General features: G+C 34.1%; 1 non-coding gene across 1 annotated transcript; it reads left to right on the forward strand.

Annotated features, from left to right (window-relative positions):
* The first annotated feature begins 2678 nt into the window (after positions 1-2678).
* Positions 2679-2752, forward strand: LOC129634639 (small nucleolar RNA SNORD107). Its single transcript, XR_008705817.1, has one exon. It is a non-coding gene; the product is annotated as a small nucleolar RNA SNORD107 (small nucleolar RNA).
* The last annotated feature ends 3468 nt before the right edge of the window (positions 2753-6220 follow it).

Consider the following 6220-nt stretch of genomic DNA (forward strand, 5'->3'; position numbering starts at 1 on the left):
CAGTTACAATCATATCCAGCTGCATCATTTAGTGATGTGTGGGAAGTTCAGAGAAGTAAACAATATCTTGCAAATAAATAATTAATGAATGCCCAAATATCTAGGTCTAGTTAGAGTTGATATGGAACAGTGAAATCTCTTGAAGAGGTTGGAGGTTTTAGGTTTTATGGCTAAGGTTTCAACTGGACAATAAATGAGTCCTTATTGATTGTAGCAATTAGCTTGTAAAACACCACAGTTCAAGACCCGTAATAACTCCTTAGTAATTTAAGACTTGTAGACTAATTTGTCTTCTGCTTTGATTTTATCAGCAGAGATTATATCTGTGTCGCCTTTTCCAGCTTTTAAATCATGGTCTTTCAAATAACAGTCTCTGGAAGAAGAGGGGCATTCAAAACGACTACAGGTGCTGGCCCCAACTTTATATGGTCTATCCCAAAGAAATTTTTAAGATTAATGGCTACTTTCAGGTAAGGAACAAAAGCAGCCAAGCCTTCCTTGGTTTAGGAGATTTTATAATACCTGTGATACTTTTTTTAGAGTTTGTAAATGTTACAAAGAAACTTTGTGATAACAGAGCCCCAGGCAAACCATTCTCTTAGAAAATTGACCCTGATATATATGACAGATATACAACCCTCATTTTTTAGAGAAAAAGTATGTAGAGAGTTTTATTTTCTAAGAAGCCTGCTCTCTGGATCAGCTTTAAATAATTTGTGGTACTTTTTTATGTTTTTGGAAAGAAAATACTCATCCTTGTATAGATCTGCTGGTGTGCATAGCCTTTAGGTACGCATATTTAAAGACTGCTTGTTCTCTAGTATTAATTAAAGATGGCCTCTTTTGCAAGTTAGAGGTGAATGGCAAGAACCCTAGATTATGCAAAAAGCTTACTTCCATTATTTTTACTTGGTGATAATAGTATTTTTCTCTGCTTAGAACTTGAAATTTTTTTTTTTTTTTGAGAACTCTTCATTGTAGAATACATACTAAGAAAACAGTGTAAGAGAAGTATGGGTATTTTGTTGTGGATTGCTAGATCTGCTTCTACAGAGTTCTTTTGCGGTCACATACTAATACCAACATAGTCAGTTTTTAGACCCTCATGGAAGTAAATACTTGATGTCCCTAAGAGTTTCTCCTACATACCTGCATTTGAATGAGTGCATGTTTCACCTAAATCGTAGTTGGACAACAACTTCCTGGTTTCCTGTTCACATTTACTGTAATTTAATGTAATTTACTGTAATGTTCACATTACATTCACTGTGGCTCCATAAAGATATACATATTGTATAGCAATATATATTTTTATTGTGGTTTTCAGTAGAATTCTGGGACTTAAAAATTGAAGTAAGAATTTGGTGTATAATAATTATACTACCTTGCTGGTTTTGAGTTGTTTGTGGTATTCTGTGCTTATGTGATAGACAAACTGGATTTAGTATAGAAGCATGTGAGATGTGACATAGTTCCCTGCTTCCATAGGTTCATTGGTACTCACTTGTGTAATCATGTCTAATTTTAGAAGTCTTGTAATTTTTCCCAGCTTCATTGATAGCACTGTATAAATGTAAGTAAATAAATTCATAAATTTAAATTCATAAATAGCATTGTATAATTTTAAAGTACATAGCATGATGTCTTGTAATAAGTATATATTGTGAGAAGATTACCACAGTAAGATGAATTACCACATCTATTTCCTTACGGAGTTATTTTTTGGTAGTAAGAACATTTAAGATCTATATGTAAAATTTGTCACAGCAGATTTTAAGTGTACCGTATATTAACTGTAGTCACCATGTTCTACATCAGATCTTTAGAATTTATTCATCATATAATTGAAAGTTTATTACCTTTGATCAGCATCTCCCCATTTCTTCTACCCCCTAAGCCCCTGGCAACAATCACCATTCTAGTCTTCAGATTTTTTAGATTCCGCATTTAAGTGAGATAAAAAATTTTTAACTTTTGTAAACAAAACTCAACATGTATCTGAACATTTCATAATACAATACAGATTTGTAACTGACTACTTGCTGAAATGAGTAATAAGTCTTATTTGAAATTAACACAAAGTGTTTTTTTTCTGATATTTGCAGGATTTTGAAAATTCTACCATTGTCACACAAAATTTATGGGATTGTGTGAAAATGGTAGAATTTTCAAAATCCTGCAAATATCAGAAAAAAACACTTTCTTGTGTTAATTTCAAATAAGACTTATTACTCATTTCAGCAAGTAGTCAGTTACAAACCTGTATTGTATTATGAAATGTTCAGATACATGTTATTGAGTTTATAATACATTGCCAGATTCTGTTTTATTCATCTTTGCATTCTAACTCCTTTGGGATGGGCCATAAATATAAAAATGTTCAGAATTTGAATTTTCTTAGATAAAGCAAATCATCTTATCATGGCTTTTTTTTTTTTTTTTTTTGTCTTGAAACTTTTCCAGTCATATGCAGTGCCTTTTTGCCCACATAATTGATGCCTCTGAAAGGAAAAGAGAATTTGATTATTGAATTTTCTGATGTGTCAATGTGGATCCTACCCAGTAATATTACAACAAGGCTAAAAATATTACTTAACTACCTTTAGGACAGAACAAACCACACCAGGTAAAATAATCTTGTTTTTTAAAAAAGGATCATATTGCAGAGGCCTTGGCTAGGTTTATGATGACATAGGACCTTGTCTGAACATGATGATTTCAAAGTTTGAGCTTAAAAGGACACTCTGAAATCTAGTCAATGTGCCTCAATAGACTTTTCAGACAATATTATTCTTGGCAAAAAATGTTGTCTTGACATGTGCAAGCTGAATAGCTAGAATTGGCAGGTGTAGTAGTACACTTTGTGCCAGTTCTTCAGACATCCCTTGTTTTCTTTTCGTAGATTTTTGTAATTATTTTATTTTTTTCTTCCTTTTTTATATGTGCGTGTGTGTGTGTATACATATATATATATATATATATATGTATACCACACACACTGTTCAAAGCAAAAATGGAAGCTCATCTTTGGATCTCAGAAGGCACATATGTGACAAGGTGGAAACAAAGACAGAAACAAGATCAAAATAAAGGAAACTACCACATCTTGGATCAAACATTGGAAACCAGTTCTAGGTGTCTAAGTGATGTCCAGAAGGAATGTTTATGGAACATATTTTATGAAATGCTGTGAGTGTGGTAAGTGCTGTCACACGGATGCTGGTGTTTAAGGACAGTTTATTTCTCTTCAGTTGTCTGCAGTTGATCAATGGGATCAGAGCCTATCACAGAGTAAATGTTTAAGAGAGATGCCATTACTGATTTTTAAAAATATTATTAGATACTTATATTAGTGAATATTAACTTGTGTTAGTGACAGATTAGAATCTAGGGCTATCTGATATCTAATGTTATACTCTTAATACTTAGTAGTCAGTAAGTTAGGCTCCTCTCTGGGAATAGCTGTTCAGTAAATACCAGGATTTATTGTAGAGAACCTAAGTACTTTGTCATAAAGTTTACAGGGTATTCATGGAGATACATTTTAGTCATTTTTTGTCAAAAGTGGAAATACCTGCAATTTGAATTCATAGGAGTGAGCATATCTTTGTTGCTTAGTAAGATGACGAAGTTCTACTAGAAGAGCAGTATTTGAAATCTAGTTTTGCTTGTTCTAGATTTGAATGTTGATAAGTAGCATCAGATATTCACACAGCCAGTGTATCTTTGCAAACAGTGCATAGGGGCCGTTAGTACAGGGGAGCTGCTCCTTTATTGCTACAGGATACTTAATTCAGCTTTTTAAATGGTAGATGAAGAGTCTTGTTTCTGTGACTTCTGCCCTTCAGTCATAAAAATGACTAATAAAAATTTCAAAGAAATAGTAGGTGTTTTAAGAAATATTTCTAAGAATAGAAACAATCTCAGTGAGTAGTATGTTTTCTTAGACATGGTAATTTCTACCTACAGTGGCAACCCACTCTAGTGCTCTTGCCTGGAGAATCCCATGGAGGGAGGAGCCTGGTAGGCTACAGTCCATGGGGTCGCAAAGAGTCGGACACAACTGAGTGACTTCACTTTCACTTTACCCGATCTGGTGAACTTGGCTGGACACTGGCTTTGAATTTTAAATAGACTGAGCAGTTTTTTTTTACTAAGTGAATTGTGGCCCTAAGTGATGTCAAAGTAACAATACAAATATTCCATCCCCCAAAATTGCTGAAGTCACAAAGAAGAAACTTATGAAAGTCTTGTTACAGAATAATATTTTTGTTGTCTAAGATTATAACATGGCAGGTTTTGGAAAGATGGTTTTTCTAATATTGGAAATATTTCTAATACTGGAAAGATAGATTTTTCTAATATTCTTCCTTTATTAGAATGAAACATTAATGGTTCACTGGAGGCTTGGTGTCATTATGACTTTTCTTTCACCAAAGCCTATAATAAAAATTGGCATCTAATAGGTTTTTGATAGTAATTTTTGTTACACTATTGTCTTAATTATTGGTAAGTACAAAAAGTTGGCCTTATAGGCAAAATTTGGCTTTCAGTTTAACGTTTATTTTCTGACTTTTTTTTGTAAGGATTGAGTCAAGAAGTAAGAAAATTTATTGTGCCAGCCAGAATCTAAGATCAGGGAATTGTGTAGTACAGCTCTGCACCTTGTAGCTTATGGGATCTTAGTTCCCAAACCAGAGATTGAACCCAGGCCCTCAGTAGTCAAAGTGTGGACTCCCAATCACTGGACTGCCAGGGAATTCCCTGGGTAATACTGTACTATCTTAAACTCACTTATGTGAGAGTTCCAAATTTTGATTTGGGGCTTTGGTGAAGAGAGAAATGTGTATCTCTTACTGAATGCCTTTATCTGTTTCAGTCTGGCTCACTGGGTAGTAAAATTTTTGTGTTTAAAAAAAAGTGCTTTTAAAAAAAATGCTAAAAAAAAACCCCAAAACATAAAGATGTCATTTATGGCTGCACTGGGTTTTTGGTGTGTGTGTGGGCTTTCTCCAGTTGTGGCAAGCAGGGGCTGCTCTCCTTGTGGTGGTTGGGCTTCTTACTGCAGTGGTTTCCTTGTTGCAGAGCTCAGGCTTTAGGCATGTGGAGGCTGTTAGGGTAGCAGAATATATTGATTATTCTCTTGGTTTTTATAATGTGCCATAAACATCATCCTACAACTCATTGCAAAAGACTTTGAATAGTTGCTTTTAAAATTGCAAACACATGTACAGATAATTCAAAGCAAATAGTGGCAAATAAGCAGGAAATAATTCATAAACATCCTTTTAAAATCATTGTGTAATATATATTTAACTATCAATTTTACAGAGATTTGAAACATGATGTCAACTTGAAGGTGATTGGCTGTCATTCATGGACATGAATGAGGCCTAAGAAAGATGGACAAGGATTTCATCCAGAAACTTAGAATCTTTTTTGCACAGTAGCTACTGTGTTACATAGATGGCTGTTTTGGAGCTGCTTTTCATACTGAAACTTCTAACTGGTCCCCTTACTTCCAGCTTCAGATTCTGTAATTTATCTGTTGGCCAAAACAATCTTTGAGAAAGATGATGAAACCACGTTGTGTTCTTCATAAATCTGCAATTGACATGTTTCAGAAGTGTTAGAAATAAGCAATAATCGGAAAAGAGGACAAAGGTTTATATAAACTGATAATATTTTGAGTATTTTTTTGCCACTGTGAAAATTGGAAATTTTCCAGTTCTAGTTACTGAACATTTGGATTCATAAATTTCAAACTCCTTTCCTCTTACCCTTTGGTCCACAAGAGTCTCAAGATAACTTTGCACAGCAAGATACTATCAGTGTGCAACTCAGGATGGTTTTAGGGTAGTTATGCAAACTTTTTTTTGTATTAACATAGATGAGAAGATTTTTCTGGAATATCCTGAGCAATTTTACTTATTGACTGATAAGGAATTCTACACCTCTTGCCAATTTAAAGCGTCTTTGGCTGGAGCACTTCTGTATAGATACTTTCTAGATCTTTAACTCTGTATTGATTTGCCTGATCCAGCAGCATCAGGACAGCAACTCTCATTCCAGATTTCTCTCCAAGATTCAAGTATGTGAAGGGTGTCCACTGATTTGAAAATTATTTCAACTTGGTAAAACTTCAAGTATTGGCTAGTCTGGACAATATCAAGTACATGTAAGCTAACCCTATAGGAATATGAGCCTAGGAAGGGAAGAA

The sequence above is a fragment of the Bubalus kerabau genome, chromosome 19 (assembly GCF_029407905.1).
Source record: "Bubalus kerabau isolate K-KA32 ecotype Philippines breed swamp buffalo chromosome 19, PCC_UOA_SB_1v2, whole genome shotgun sequence".
Lineage (NCBI taxonomy): Eukaryota > Metazoa > Chordata > Mammalia > Artiodactyla > Bovidae > Bubalus > Bubalus kerabau.